The sequence below is a fragment of the Nannospalax galili genome, unplaced genomic scaffold, assembly GCF_000622305.1.
Source record: "Nannospalax galili isolate Female #2095 unplaced genomic scaffold, S.galili_v1.0 scaffold78, whole genome shotgun sequence".
Classification (NCBI taxonomy): Eukaryota; Metazoa; Chordata; class Mammalia; order Rodentia; family Spalacidae; genus Nannospalax; species Nannospalax galili.
The window spans coordinates 2,077,875-2,094,217 of NW_008343387.1; the positions used below are offsets into that span (position 1 = coordinate 2,077,875).

Consider the following 16,343-nt stretch of genomic DNA (forward strand, 5'->3'; position numbering starts at 1 on the left):
GAGCGGAGCTGGACGCGCCACCCGCAGGGTCTGGGACTTTCTCCTCCCCGGGACACCCGTCCCCACCGCAGTCTGGGAGCGCGCGGGCTGGCGCGCACACACAGACAGACACAGGCGCGTGCACACACACACACACGCACACACAAACGCGCACTCACACACACACACACACGCGCACTCACACACACACACGCGCACTCACACACGCGCGCACTCACACACACACGCGCGCACTCACACACACACGCGCACTCACACACACACGCGCACTCACACACACGCGCACTCACACACTCACACACACACGCCAGCGCGCTGGATCATCACAACCGCAGCCCCAGCCAGGCGGATCCGAGCTGCTGCAGTGTTCCCCAGCCCGGCATCGTGGGGCGAAGCGGAGCTTTGTGTACCGGGGACCTCCGGGTGCCCGCTGGCCGCCTCGGTTGCAGAGCCCAGCAGACCGCTCCCGGCACCGGGTAAGCCAGTCTCTCTTCGGGACAGGTTCGGGTGGGGGAGGGTGGGAGGCTGCTGGTGCGCCAGACCCAGAGTTGAAATTTCAGGGGATGCAGCCTCTGTTGGCGTCGCGTTGCGGGAGTAATTTACTACTGGGGTTACTTATTCTACCAGCCTGGAGTTACTGCCGCCTCCCCCAGCCCAGTATGCATTATGCTTCCTGGTTGCCAAGGATACTTGCTTAAACATCAGCCTTGGGACATATTTTGAAAGAACTGGTTTCCCAAATCCTATTTTAAAATAATATATACATTGGGGATCTTGTAACAATTTGGTAGTCGTTAATTTGTATCCAGACAGCGGTTTCATTCAACTTTTTAAAAAGCCATAATTGGATCATATGATATGTATTAAAACGGACCTGTCAGATGAATTTTTCAACTGACTGTGTCTTGAATCATAGGTTTCTCCAATTTTGGTGATCTTATAAAGAAAGCGGATTCCAGTTTAAATACCATCCTGTTTCCAGTTCTGTTTTGCATCTCACTTATATTAGCTCAACACTAAGAGGAGATGATTTTATCGTCGCACCCCACACCAGACTGCTTTGGGGTTGTAAATTGGCAGAAGAGGAATAGGAACAGCGTTTGCAAATTTCTAAGATACCAGGATAGCTGACATTGGTGTCATACAGCTTTTCTGACATTTCCTTGTCCACTGCATGATTTTAATTTAAAAAAAACTTTATTGAGAATTTCATAATGCATATAAGGTGTTTTGATCAAATCCACACCCACTGTCCTTTCCAACACCTCCCATATTTCCCCATCATGTTTTTCTGACAACTTTTTTTCCTTCCTTCCTTCCTTCCTTCCTTTCTTTCTTTCTTTCTTTCTTTCTTTCTTTCTTTCTTTCTTTCTTTCTTTCTTTCTTTCTTTCAATGGGGCTTTTTGCTACTCTAACATTACCCCTCTGAAGAGGTAACACTAAAATCTTTCAGGGATTAGACAAGAGCTCCCAAATACTTTTGTCATTTTTAGATTTTGGAACAGAGTATGTTGCTAAGAGGCCCAAGGACATACTGACTTTTAGCCAAGACACTGGCTACTTTTCTTTGGGGTCTTTTTACCCTAACTCACTTAGCCAATTCCTACCTCCTATTCTTATCACACCATCCTCATTAACTGCAGTTTTCTTCACAAAGGTGAAATTCCATCTTCTTGACAACCTCATTGATTCATTAGTTTTATCTACATCTATACATTGATAGAAGTAGATATAAAAATTTCCCATGCCTTACTGTTCTAGCATCTAAGCTTGTAGAGTTTTATTAAAAATTTGATATTTTCTCCTGAAGTACTAAGTCCTTTGCTAAGATGGGAACTGTGAAAGACATCAGGACCCTTATTTCACAGGAGCCCTAACACCCAGACTGACTCGTTTTGTTTTGAGGCCTCAGGTGCCTAGTGGGTGAACTTACAACCTACCACTTAGAAACATTGGTAATTCAGTAATCACCCCTTGCACTAATTTTATTCTTTCATAACAAATAAAAATGACTTGGTAAATCTCCATTCAAAACACATTTTGCTCTCTGTTAATATCTGTTCATCTTTTCCACCTCTTGTTAAGTGAGGTGAGGGAAGCATACAACATTCTTTAACTTCGGTCTTGAACTGTGTCAAATGACGTAATAACATGAGCAAAAGGAAGCCAAATAATGACAAATAATAGGCAAACAGGGTTTATGAGATTCACAGAGCACTGGGGGTGAATAATGATGGTAAACACTTAACATTGTAGTTTACAAAGCACCTCCATCAATTTCATTTTGAATCTTCCCAATCACCATAAGGTCAAGAAATTGCCATCAGTATAGAGCTGAGGACTGTACACTGTAGAAGGTCAGAGCCAGTGTGTCAGGAAGCCCTTATTTGGATCTAGACCTGTTCTAATAATAATTTTAAAAAGCCAAAACAAAATTGTGGGTCTAACAGGTAAGACTAAGGAGGGGACAAGGCCTGGTTAGAGCAATGTGCCAGGTTTTCAAGGAAAGCAAAAGTCTCTGGATTTTTATGTGAAGTGTCCTGAATTAAAAAGCAAACAAACAGTGAGAACCATATTAAAAATGTATCTGGGCCATCTGTGTCCTGCTGCTTTGCACGCCTTAACTACTAAGGTCTCATCCAGTTTTGTAACATTATTCTCTAAGGAAAAAAAGATGTGAATTAGTACATGTATTATTTATTATGAGTGACCAGGATTTTTCTCATTTCAATATTAAAGTCTCTGTAAATGTTCCAATCTTGTGTAAACAGGTCTAGGTTTGTTTTGAGGTTTCCTGCATCTCTGTCCTAGAATACCTCAGAGAAGACAAGGAGCATAAAGCACTCTCACATGGAACTTTTTGAATCTTGTGAAAAAAAAGTGTTCATAAACTTCTTATCTTTTTGGCCCATTTTTCCTTAGCACCAGGCTAAGAAAAAGTCAGTTGAATGTAATTGTCCATCTGTATCCACAGGTTCCGTGAAGCTACTGCAGATGAAGATTATTTGGGACTAAATGAACATGTAGTGTTCTAACCATGTATAGACTTTCTTTCTTTCTCATCATTCCCTAGGCAAAACAGTAATGATAACTGCCTGCATGGCATTGGCATTGGAGTAGATGTTAGAAGTATCTAGAAGTATTTAAAGTATACAAAGGATATGTACAGGTTGTAAGCAAACACTATGCCATCTTACATAAGAGATTTGAGCATTTGCATAGTTTGTATTGGTGAAGCTCCTGGATCCAGTCCCCTGTGGATACTGAGGAACAACTGTTCTTTTGATTACAGGAAGAGGTAGAATAAAATATTGCTTATAAAAAGGAGCATCCTGAGGTTTTTAATACATACTTCCTCTTAAGAAATTAAATAATTAGTTAAAAGCTACCACAGAATACTGCAAGACACCAAAGGAACAAAAACCCGGCATGTAAAGTCATTAAATACCAGCACCCTAGGGTAGAGAGTGCTGTTTACTCCTTAAAAGCAACTCATTGAAACAAATACTTCCAGAGGAGCTGCCATTTACCCACGTTTCTACTAAAGTTACAAGGTGGTAGTGAGCATCATTGAAGCCAGTGGCCAGAAATAATGGTTTCTTTATGTTATTTCTTTTATGGATCTAGAAAGGCATAGTTTAGAGAAAAAGAAAAAAAATCCAAATACTGTATCCGCAAACACTGGCTTCTAGGCATTCCCTTGCTGTAAAATCACTTCCTGGGAGAATGCTTTAATAGTAAATAAAAACATTGCAGTTTTGAACTCATTTCAAGTGTCGTACCCTTAGTAGAGAGCTGACAGATGCTTAGGTGGTAGTGTTCTAACTACGTTTTGAGTCCTCTTGAGATCTCATCTCTTCCCCTCAAGGACTCAGAGCAAGCATCTGTATTGCTCCTGGAGGCGTCCTGTGAGCCTTATTCCATGCACAAGCTACCTTCTATCAATCTTCTTTTGAATTTACAGAGTCCTTATAAAGTGATGTCTTATTTCCATTTTATAGATGAAAAATCAAAGCGTATATGAAGTTAAACTAGAACAATGAAAGAAATCCAAATCTTTAACTTTTCTTTGCATTCTACATTCCTGTTACTTAGTAAAGGTTAACGATATGCACATACTTGCAATTTTGAGGCAGTTATATGTTAAATGTACAGCAGAAGTGTAAGATTCCAGTCTGGGGATTTATTTCCATGGTAGAGTTTTGTCTCTACTGTGCTTAAAGTATAGGGGTCAATCCACAGCAATATCTCACACAGTTCCTCTGAACCATGGACATGGGAGGATTTTAAAAAATAAAATCTGATCGTGGAGATTAGTTAAGTCTCTCCGTAGGAGAGGGATTAATACCAGACTTCATAGTGATATAAATGGAGATATTTTTACCTATTGAAAGATGACAGGCTCTGCCAGATAGTCAAGATAGGAATACAAGTTAAGGGACAATACTAGTGATGAGTTAACCATAGCTGAAGGGGTGGGGAAAGCTATAAGGAGAAATGAGGTCTCCAAGATTAAATTCAACAAGAACAGGGACCTGGGGGTGGGTGCCAGGGCACAGAGGAAGACAACTTGTTGAAAGAGACCAGCAGGAGCAGTGTAGAATTGGAGGAGAATCCAGACAGTGTGGTACTAACCTCTGTAAAAGATCTGAAGGTAAAGACAAGGGACAAGCCAAGACGATGCTGTCTGTAGATCTGGTACTCAGTTAGCAGCCATCTACTATTATGATGTGTCTGTACTTTTACATCAGATGACTGGCACCTATTTTCTTTTCATGATAGTGCTTTCCTGTGGTAAGAATATACACAGATGTTTTATATAAATTCAATTAAAGAGGACAAATTAGCAGATTTGAATGAATGGAAAAAAGAGATCTGGTAAATTAATAATGAAAAATGTAATCATTTTCTCCTAGGAGAATCACAGTTTGAGATGCTCTTGCAGAAAGATTTGTGTGTGCTTTGTATGTGTTCATGTGTATATGTGTTCATGTGTGCACATATGTGTGCATATGCATGCAAAAGTGTGTTTCTGTGTGTGGAGGTCAGAGGTCAACATTGAGAGCCTTCTCCTATCACCCTGTACCTTACTTTTTGGGACAAAGTTGGTCACTGAACATGGAGCTCACCAATTTGGCAAGGCTAGCTACCTGAAAAGCCTTGGGCATCCTCTATGCCTGCCTCCCCAGTGCCAAGGTTACAGGTGCTGCCATGCCTGGCTTTCTTTTTTACATGGATGCTAAGGATCTGAATTCAGGTCCTTATGCTTGTCCAGCAAGCACTACCCCACCTGACCCATCTAAAAAACCCCCAGATAAAAGTTTTAATGTCAGATGTATTTTTGATAAAGTCACAGCTCATATCTATGAGACAAATAGGAGAACTGTGAGCTACATGTTGACCATCTTCTTACTTCTACCAGGGTTAGACCAGCCATTTGAAAAATGATGCTCAACTCTATGAGAAGCTTCTAGTGCCAGGAAAATATCTGCTTTTAGTCCTTGTTGGATCAACTTTTTCTAAAAAAATATTTAATTTATTAATTTATTTTTATGTGTGTGAATATATTGTCTGCATGTGTGTGAGTGCACCTGTGTTGTGCATGTACCTGTGTTGTGCAATGCCTGTGGAGGCCAGAAGAGGGCATCAGATCCCCTGGAACTGGAGTTACAGGTAGTTGTTAGCTGCCATGTGGGTGCTGGAAGTCAAACCTGGGTCCTTTGCAAGAGCAGTCAGTGATCTTAACCACTGACCCATCCATCCAGTCCCTGGGTCAACATTTTTATTGGTTATTTTAATGGAGATCTGAAAGATAAGCGACAAGTAGGTGTTACTGTTGGTTTCACATACATCAGTGGCTGGTGTGTGAGCTGCCTGTCAGAATGGTGACACAGAGCTAACAGGTTGAAATAAAACAGCATGACATTTCAAGCTAGAGTCTTGTACAAGGGACAGGGATTCAGTTTAAAATTGGAGGGACTCTAATTCCCAAGTACAGAATAAACCACTGATTTTCCTCTGCAGACGCATTTGGCAAGTATCGAAAGATATTATGAGCAGATCTCATAAAGGGCCTCTTTCTTATTAAATTGGCTTTGTGTGAGAGTGGAGATAGCCTGAGCTATGTATGCCTCCTTCTTTTCTTATTTCAGAATTTATTCCAGTTTACAGAGTTCATTTTCAGAATTTACTCCGGAATACCTTATTGGGAATTAACAGATGGAATTAATTTCATTCACCTTTTTCCTGGCATTTCTAACTAGGTCTTGCAAAAGTTTTTACCTAAGACATGTTAAGCAGAAGGAAGCACTTGACTTTCTTCCTATTTCTTTTGTCCCTGCCCTGTTTTAGCACATTGAAATACATTCATGCATTTAATTTGACTTGATTTAGACATTTGGCACTATAAATTTTGATGAAATTTTAAAAAGAACTATGTATAATATAATGAAGTAACAGTTTTACAAACCTGACTTGGAATCACTTTAGTTTCACATATGGAAAAAGCATCAGAAGATGTACATTTGTCTAAAATAGCTTTTCCCTTTGCAAGGTTGAAATCACCAGCTTGATAAGACAGGTTTAAATGAGGAAGAAAATCATTGGCAGTTTTCATGGACTCTTCACATTCCGCTACATATTTATTTGAGGCATAATATATTCCCCTTTTCATCTCAGATGAGCCAGTTCCAGTAATCTAGAAGCAGGACCACTCCCACCTTTCCCACCCTGACAGAACTACCAATTTGGCATGCGGAATATTGATGGAATACGTAGCCCATCCTGGCTGATTGCTTCAGTGGGAACACATTTGATGCTAATGGTGCAGACAGTAAGAGCAGTGGGGGAGGCATTCTGCAATTTTTATGACAAATTCTGATACCTCATTTAAAATCATCACTTGGAAGCTTTATTATTTATGATTTTTAGTTTTACTATTGAAAGTGCAAGGCCTCATGATACAACGAGGGCATTAGTCTTGGAGTCTGGATTCAAATACAGAATCTGATACCCTTTGGTTTTGTGATTCACAATCATGTGGCATATCTATTCTAGGTCTCATTTTTCCATTTGTAATGGGAAGTCTGTCACCAAATTATTGGTTATCTTGGTCTGTTTTCTATCGCTATAACTGAATCTAGCAGAACAGGCAGTGGACAAAGGTTTGAGGTTTGTTTCATTTGTGATTCTTGAGGCTAGGAAGTCTAACATCCTGGCACCAAAAGCTAGTGAGGGTCTTCCTGCTGCATCCAGTGAGGGCAGAGGGCACCAGGTGGAGCAAGTCCTCTTTTCATTATCAAATCACTAAAGCGATCATGGGGTTTCCACTCTCATGATCTCATCTAGTCCTTATGATCTCCCCACCTCAAGATGCTTTAGGGATTAAATTTCTATAACTTAAGTTCTAAAGAACACCCCAGGAGCATATCACAAGGTTATATTAAAATTCTGAAATGTGCACTGAAACATCTAGCACAGTTCCTGGTAAATAATGGCTATAGGAAGACCCTGTCTCAATAATAATAATAATAATAATCATCATCATCATCATCAGTACTTACTAATCCTTTCCCTTTGCCACTCCTTGCCTTCCTCTACCTTTGTCCTCCTTAAAATGTAGGTAGAATATACTTAAAATGCCTGTTAGAAATGTCTTAATCTGGGCAGTGAGTGCTGTCCTTAGAGAGAAGCTGAGTCACACAGTGGTTTGCTGCTTCGGAGGGTTCTCCCAGGAAAGGGGTGTGTATCTTGGGGTTGATGGTGTCTTTCCTCTATACAACGTGACTTGTTCTGCTGGTGTGTAGCTCCTAGAGTTGCAGCTTGGGCACAGGGAGGAGGAGAGACAACTTATTTTTCTATAGGCACCATTGTGGGGTGGGTGTGGGGACTCTGTTGCCAGATCTCACCAAGGGTCCTATCATCTGTAGAAATTACAGAGGTACTCCTTGAGATGGAATTAATAGTGTCACCAATCCTGGCAGGTGCAGCCCTCCCAGCCTTTCTGCAAGGTCAGTTTCTAGTTGTTTACAGTTTTCTAGACAACTAGAGATTTCCCTTCATACTGGATTACGTAAATTTTATGAAAAGGTCAAAAATTTACCAGGCTCAAAGAAAAAATTCCTTGAATTCTCTTTTAAATCCAATAGGATTATTCTCTCCCCAAAGAGAATATGTTCTAGTTAGACTCATTTTTCTCTTAGCATCGCTACTTTTCTTCCCGACCCCTCACCCAGAAATTCCTTATCCTTAAAAGTGGCTGGATAATTTTCTGCATTTTATGTATCACTCTGGTTTTTGATGACTTAGGAGTGCAAATGGGGTTAGTGTGTTTTGACTTCTTCAAGATTACCTCCCAGCTTACAGTCTTAGGGTCATCCCAGAATAGTAGTGACCCAGAACACTGGTGACTTTGGTTGTAGTGATAGCAAACACTGAAGGATTTTCCCCTTAGCCATAGATTTTAGGGGCTCTCAAGCTAAGTTATGTTTCATCACATGGTGGATTATACATATCCCCAAGGCAAAGATGATTTCTTGTGTCACACGTACTCTGCTGATGCTGGTGTTCACCATGCCTACAAGTATTCATTTATTACAGGGTTTTAGAAAAAAATGTTACAATTTCATACATGTTTTTGGTAGTTGTTAAGTAACATTAGTTTATATACCTAAAATAAGAAAGCTATAGGAAATTGTTAATGGTAAGAATGGAGATGTAGCATAGTTGGTAGAGTGCTTGCCTAGTGTGCACACCCTGGGCTCAATACCTAGCACCACTTGAATGGGTGATAAAGCTTGCCTATAATCCTAGCACTTGAGATGTGGAGGCAAGAGGATCAGGAGTTCAAGGTCATACTTGACTATGTAGTGAGGAGTTTGAGGCCAGCCTGGGATACATAGATCCTGTCTTTAAATAAATAAATAAATAAATAAATAAATAAATAAATAAAATCTTCTAGCAAAGCTTGAAAATCCTTATGCTTTCTTCTGTGAATGCAGAAAAGAATATGGTTTAAAAAATTAAGTATTAGGTGTTAGTTATGATGAGGTGGAGATTATGGACTAACAGTATGGGAGCCCAAGATCACACGAGTTTAAGTGTCCTGTTTGTGTCAAGTACATTCATCAGCAAAATTATATAATAATGCTAGTAAGAAAATATCCTACTGTGAATGTGAAGATAGTGGATTATTTTCAACCTCCCTCCAAGAGAAAACTATGGTTATTGCATTGGAAATTTGGGGTTTAAATTGAGGTGTAGATTTGATTTGAAGGATTCATTCTGATAGTTTCTCCTTGACCTGTTTCTCCCTTTACTCTGACATTCCCTGAAAGGAGGCTTAGCAAAATGCTATTCTCAGGATGGGCAGTGATATAGATGGAGTTAAATAACCTGTTAGCTTGGAAAATACTCCCTAGTTTTTCCAAACTTGATGTCCTTGAGCTGATATGCTGATCGTTTATCTTTCTTTTAAAATATTATTTTGAGAATGTAAAGCCTAAAAAAATTTGTGTTTCTCTTTTAAGAAAACATTAATTGCCTAAATTCAGTATTATTTGGGCATGGCTTATCTTCTTTAGCTTTAAGTCAAAGCCCTTTCTCATTTCTTAGGGGTGTTTACTATCAGTCACAGATGGATTTCCTAATTGATGAAATGTCATCTGAGAAACTCACAGCACGGTCCTTCAGCCTGCCTTCCTTCTTTCCTTCCTCTCTCTGTCTCTGTCTCTGTCTCTGACTCTGTCTCTATCTCTGTCTCTCTCTCTCATCACATTTGATTTTTTACTGAAATTCTAATTTGTGAATCTTAGTATCATCTATAGGGTTTTTATGATAAATTTCTTTCTTTTAACTTTATAATCCTTCTCAAATTTTTCAAGTTTTAAATTTCTGTTTCATGCCATCCAGACAGTGCCGATCTTCAGAAGGTAGCAGTTCACTTGTTGCTGGAGTAAAAAAGTGTCCTGATAGGATGCAGGGCCCCAGTTAATAAGGAACTTTTCCTAAGGCCCTTCCACCTATGGTTGCTTGGGTCACTAGGTGCCGCTCACAGCTCCTTGCTGGTCTTCTATCCGTTGGAGCTGGGATGGGCACAGTAGGGTGACTGGAGAGCAAGGGAAGTGAAGTCAGCTCTGCAGGAGCATTGGAGTGAATGCTGTGCCTGTCTCCTCAGAATATGGGAACAACGTGAAAAATCTTGCTGTTTTCCTACCATTGTTTATGGGAATACATTTGCATATTCTTATTAAAAGTGCTCTGTTACTGCTTTTGATTCAACAGCCTTGCTTTAGAGAATTGGATAGCTGCCACTATTCTAACAGAGAAATCCAGTGCAGAGTTTGTAACCAGGCTGACCTTCAGAATAAGCTGACACTATGTTTAAAACAATGTTCTGGGTCCTCTATATCTACTGCATTAGAATCTGCCCTGGTGCCCAGTCATTTGTGTACTGAAAACTCTTCTAGTGGTTCTCCTGGGAGGTCTACCTTACGAGCTAGTATCTGGGACACAGTGACCTGCACACAATCTGCTTCTTTGTTATAGTTTGAGAATTTCATATGTACATATGATATGTTTTGATCAAATCCACCCCACCCCTTCCCCTCCAGCTCTTCCCCTATCCTCCACACTACTTTTTCTTTGAAATATCACGTGCTCTTTTTATTTTAAACCTGCTGAGTCCACTTGTGCTGCCTGTATGTGCGTGGTTGTAGAATTTCTACTGGAACACAGGCAGCCTAAGTAAGGGTCTACGTCCCTGAAGAAAACTGACTCCCTTCCCCATGATGAAACAGATGCTGTCTCTCTCCCTTGATGGGACAGGGTCTCACTATGTAGCCCTGGTTGTCCTGGAACTCACTATGTGGATCAGGCTGGCCTCACATTTACAGAGCTCCAACTGCCTTGCCTCCTGAGTGCTGGGATTAAAGGCACATGCCACCACGCTGGCTAAGGTTATTATTTTTCTACTCAAACTTCTGAATAATCTAAGTGAAAAGATTGCTTCAGAAAGTGTTCATACAAATGTCATCAGATTATCTGTATGGTGACTAGATTGATTTTTAAAATGTACATTTCTGTGTGAGATAAAAATCACATGCTTTTATTATGTATCCTTTTTAGCTTTCCAGCATGGGTAGTGATTATATGGCATTGTATAAGCCAGCTGGTAAGTCTTATCTCTACAGTGGATAGAATGTTATGAGTCATTGATTAACTGGTTGGTAGTTAAATGCTGCTGAATATTTTAGATTCAGCAGAATCTTAGTAGCAGAGTCTTAAACTGTCAAATGGTAGTTTGCTTTTCATTTTGTGAAAGAGTCAAAATGTGTTTTTGAATAACCATATTTTGAGGAGATATAGAACTGTTAGGCACTGGCACACAGTAAAGAAATAAAAGAATCCTGATTGCCCATTAGGCCACTCTGAAAGTAAATTAATTTCAGGCATCGGCAGAAATGGCCAAGGGTCTGCACAGTGAGCTGCTGCTTGATTGTAACTTTAGTTACATAAGTCACTTTGTGGAGTGTGGCTCCATGAGGGAAGTGTGGACGTCACACTTGTGTGTGTCCCAGGTAACAGAGCTGTTATTCCAGTTCTTGTGGTAGCTTTTCTCATGCTAAGTTAGGAACAAACCAGTTTAATTCCTACAACAGGGAAGTTTTTAATACTTACTGGCATTTTTTTAAATCAAAGGATACATACTTTGCCATAAGGAACTGCCATTTCAGAACTGGAATTGTTTTTACTTAAATTACCTTTCCCTCCTGGAATATCAGGTAAAAGTCACTTGTGTTGCTTAGGAGTTATGTTGGATTCTTCTTCCTTTTGTGATGAGGACAGCAGACAGAGGGACGACCAGAGACAGAACAAAAGAGAAACAGAACAGTGATTGTGAAACCACATTTACATCAGTGATTTCCAGGCTGCAGCCTCATTAGGTGGTCAGCAGCAACCATTCTGCCCAAATCATCTTTTTGTCCATCTGGGGCAAATTATAGGAAGTAATAGCCATGGACACAGCTGCTGAGTCTAATATGTATCTCCAACACACTCATTAATGAAAATGACCACATAGAGAAGTCCAGGGGCCAAATGTACTGAATACCGAGAGAGAATGGAGTACACATACAAATTCAGAACTGAGAGAAGGAATTCCATTTTATATCACAAAATCATGGTATGATTTAAACTTACAGAAAAAAATATCTTTCAGCCTTCATGTCTTCATAGAAATAAATCACCAGACATATTAACCTTGAATTGATTACTTATTAATGCTGCTGCTTGAGTTCCTCTATCACAGGAGTTCATTCACATCACCCCACCTCTGAGGAGTCTTCACCAGTAAGAAAGCATGGGAGGATTGGTAGCTGCCACTGGGTGTCCCTGTGTGTTTGTGACCTGGGTCCACCACTGAGGCCTTTTAGGTGTTTAAGACCATACAGTTGGCCCAAATAAGTTAATCTATTTTTACATGTAAGGTCATTTGAGGATCTGTTCCTCAGGGGTCTCATGGGCTTGGGAGGAGCCCCTGGCTCCTTTCTTTTACCAGTTCCATCTGTGTGAAGGTAAGTCAAAGGTCCTGCTTGACCATGGCTGCCTTCACTTGGAAGCATGGAGGAGATGTTTCCTTTGAGTTGACCATCCTCTTTGTAGACTGGGCACTGGTTCAAGTCCATCTCATGGGGGCTCCATGGCCTCCCTGAACAGGTGACTCACCACAGTTACAGGACATTTTGAGAGATGTTCCATAGTCCCCTGGAAGTCAACCTTGGAGGACAAGGGACAAGAATAGTCCTTTAAGTCCCTCTGGCCTCAAAGTTTGACTATTAAACATCCAATAAGGTTAGTTCCACCAGTCTGGTACTTTTAATTACCATGTGCTATGTAGATAAAGCTTGGATGAAAAACAAAATATTCTCAGATAAACCTTGACTACATATATATTTTGTTCCTTAAACTAGTTAACTAAGCTATGACCTTAGAAACTTTAAGATTATGTGTATTTTTGTCATATCATTTTATATTTCATAACAAGCCTACACAGACCTTCATCACTTGTTTAGGCTTTCTCATTTTTTCTGCCTGTTTTGGAAAATATTTCCATTCCCATATCCTTTTAACATCTTTTACATTCTCATTTTTCTTTTTTTAAATAATTATGAGACATAATAGCATTAACAAATTTTCCATCTGTTGTGAGAATTCTTTCCCTGGGGATACTAAGCAATGCTTATTCCCTTTTAAGGTTCTAGTGTCAAGCCAATGTTTAATTAAAGGTTCACCGGGGAATCAATGAATTTACTGAGTTTACCTACCAAGATAACTGAGGGGTTGCAGAGGTATATGAGTGATCTGAGGGTATACACAATGGAAAACATTTACCCAGCATGGATCAAGCCTTGTCTTCCTAGTCTTCCCCAGATTATATACTTTAGCCCTCCCCAAATGCAGGAGACCATGTGCGATTAGGGCCAAGTTTCATACAATTGGCTGGGAAGAGTGGCTGGATACTCTGGTGAGGCTCCAAAGACCTTTCTTGGCCCTCCTTTAATGAAGGAGCACAACCGTCAACAAGCCCAATTGTGACGATGTTTTCTAAGTCTGTTACTTCACTTAGTATAACAGATTCTAGATCCATCCATTTACCTGCAAATTTCATTATTTCATTTTCTTTACTGCTGAATAAAACTCCATTGTTCAAATATACCACATTTTTTAAACCACTCATCAGTTGTGGGACACTTAGGTTGCTTCCATCTCTTAGCTATTGTGAAAAGAGCAGTAATAAACACTGTTGTATAAGTGTCTCCAGAATAGGATGAGTCCTTTGGGTATATGAGTCCTTTGGGTATATGCCAAGGAGTGGTATAACCAGGTCATATCATAGGTTCATTTTTAGGTTTTTAAGAGTTCTCCACACTGTTTTCCATAGAGGTTGTACAAATTTGCAATCACACCAGCAGTGAATGAGCGTTCCCCTTTCTCCACATTCTTGCCAACATTTGGTATCATTTGTTATCTTGGTCCTATTGAGTCTGGTTGGGGTACGGTGATACCTTAGGGTGGTTTTAATTTGCATTTCCCTAATTACTAATGATGTTGAACACTCCTTGAGATGTTTCTTAACCATCTTTGTTTCTTCCTTTGAGAACTCTCTGTTTAGATCTTTAGCCCATCTTTTAATTGGGTCATTTCGTTTCTCACTTCTTTGTTTTTTGAGTTGTTTGTATATTCTGGATGTTAAACCTCTGTCAGATGTGTCACTGGTGAAGATTTTTTTCCCATTCTGTGGGTTTTCTCTTCATTTTTTTGTTTGTCTCTTTTGCTGTACAGAAGCTTCGTTTCTACATTTTTGTACGGTCATTCATTTCCTTGGAAAACACTTAGTGGCTTAAAGGAGGAAGCTGTCATGAAGACAAACTTTAAAAGAAAGACACCAAATTATGTGAAGTGATTCTGGCATACACTATAATTTAATATCAAAATTTCTGATGCTCGCTTTAGATCCCCTTATCTTCCAAATGTGCTTCATCCAAACCTTTACGATCTCTCCCTGCTTAGGCTCCGTAAAGGAATAACCCTTGGCTTTTTCCTCTTATAATATATATTCTAGTATTTGAGAAATTCTCCTGATAGTCCCTTGAACATATACCCAGAAGCTGATCGTTTCTCCTCACTTCCAATCACTAGTTCTTGCTCCAGTAAGCATTGCCACATGCAAAAATGGAAATTCCCTTTGCTTCCCATCAACTGTTTTCAACACAGCAGCCAAAGTGATCCCTGGTGCCTGAGTTAGGGTAAATTATTTCATTGCTGAAAACTGCAAGAGATTCCATCCCAGTTACTAGTACCATCCACATCATCTGTCCTCTGCTAATCTGCTCTCCCCTCCTTCTCCCTCTAAGGGAGCGCAGTTCCGTCAGCCTGCAGTGTCTACTCCTTTGGCCACTCCTGGGCTCAAAGGGCTCACCTTTTTCAGGTCTTCTTTCTATGTCGCTTTCTATTTGGAATTGCAACTTCCTCATCCTCTACTCCTTACTCTCCATTCATCTTGTCCTGTTTTTATTTTCCTCATTGCTTTTGCCACTTTTACAAACGGCCTTTTTGAGGTCTAGTTTATATGCCATCAAACCTCATCCATTGTACATGTTCAGTTCAATAATTTTTGACAGATATGTAAAGTTGTACAGCTGTTACCAGGATGCATTTTGGGCTCCACAGCCTCCTGGAGTTTTTTTCTGCTTGTAGCTTCTGTCCTTTCTAGCAGTATGGAATGGCTTTGGTGGCAGCTGATTCTGAGGTTGATTCTTTCAGATGCTGGGTATTTGGTCTTGGGAAAGTTGCTGATTTCTTAGAACTCAAAAACTCCTCCTTTGTGCTCTGTGACATGGTCATGTTGCTGAAGTACAAGATTGTTCATAGTCCTCATTGTTTAGTGCCTGGTACAATTTGCCAGCCTGCAAAAGAAGTTTTGCTATTAACCATCCAATTATTCCAAAATAAGCCTGGTGGGCCTATGGTGCTAATGGTTGATCATGGGGGAGACTAGATCTTTCTGCCATAATTACCCTGTTTAGGTAGGTTGGGGGTAAGGAGGACACACACAAGATTTTCTGGCCACCATCTACAATTTCCAGTACTCAATCTGTAATGCTAATGGCTCCTGTCACTTACCAGCTAAACCTGGGCTGTATGACCCCATGTTCTCATGTCAGGGTAAAGGTTAGAAAAGTATTCTGGGCTGTTGTTGCTTCTTAAATATACTGTTTTTGGTGCTTTTGCTTACAAAAGCATTGCCAACTTCCTCATTAGTAATATTTTCTTCTGTCAAGAATGTTCATTTGGCTCAGAGTTACTGGTCATCTGTTAAATGTCAGGCATTGTACCAGCTGCTGGTGATTCAGTGGCGAAGAAGACAGGTCCTTGTCATCGCACAGCAGACATGCTAGTGAAAGAGAAAGGCATTCGTCAAATGACCTTACACCTAAGTGTCAAATTACAATTGCAATAAATACTGAGGAGAGTGTCATGGTATCATGACAAGCATTAAGCAGTGGGGATTGATCTCTATTTTGGGTGGTTTGGGCTATGTATCCACACAATTATGTGGTTAGGGCACTATTAAATTTGAGTTGTCTTTAAGATTTTCACATGAAGTTATCAAATAGGAGATTATTGTGTGATTAGAACTCACGGCTTCAGTCTATAATATAATTTTTTAAAAACTTTTACAAAAACTTTATTGAGAATTTCATACATTCATATAAGGTATTTTGATCAAATCCATGCCCACTCCCTCCCCTCCAACACTCCCCCCTCTGAAGAGGTAACCCTAA

At 40.1% G+C, this 16,343-nt stretch overlaps 1 protein-coding gene across 5 annotated transcripts in view; it reads left to right on the forward strand.

Moving 5' to 3' along the window:
* Positions 1 to 16,343, forward strand: part of Klhl32 (kelch like family member 32) — a 232,186-nt gene that overhangs the window by 146 nt on the left and 215,697 nt on the right. For 4 of the 5 annotated variants that reach the window (XR_003850542.1, XM_008839608.3, XM_017799773.2 and 1 more), the window contains exon 1: positions 251 to 476. The exons of the other annotated variant lie outside the window; for it this stretch is intronic. The gene's annotated coding sequence lies outside the window, so the exon portion shown is untranslated. Of the gene's footprint in view, positions 1 to 250; positions 477 to 16,343 lie in introns of those variants that run through there. 5 annotated transcript variants of the gene reach the window in all.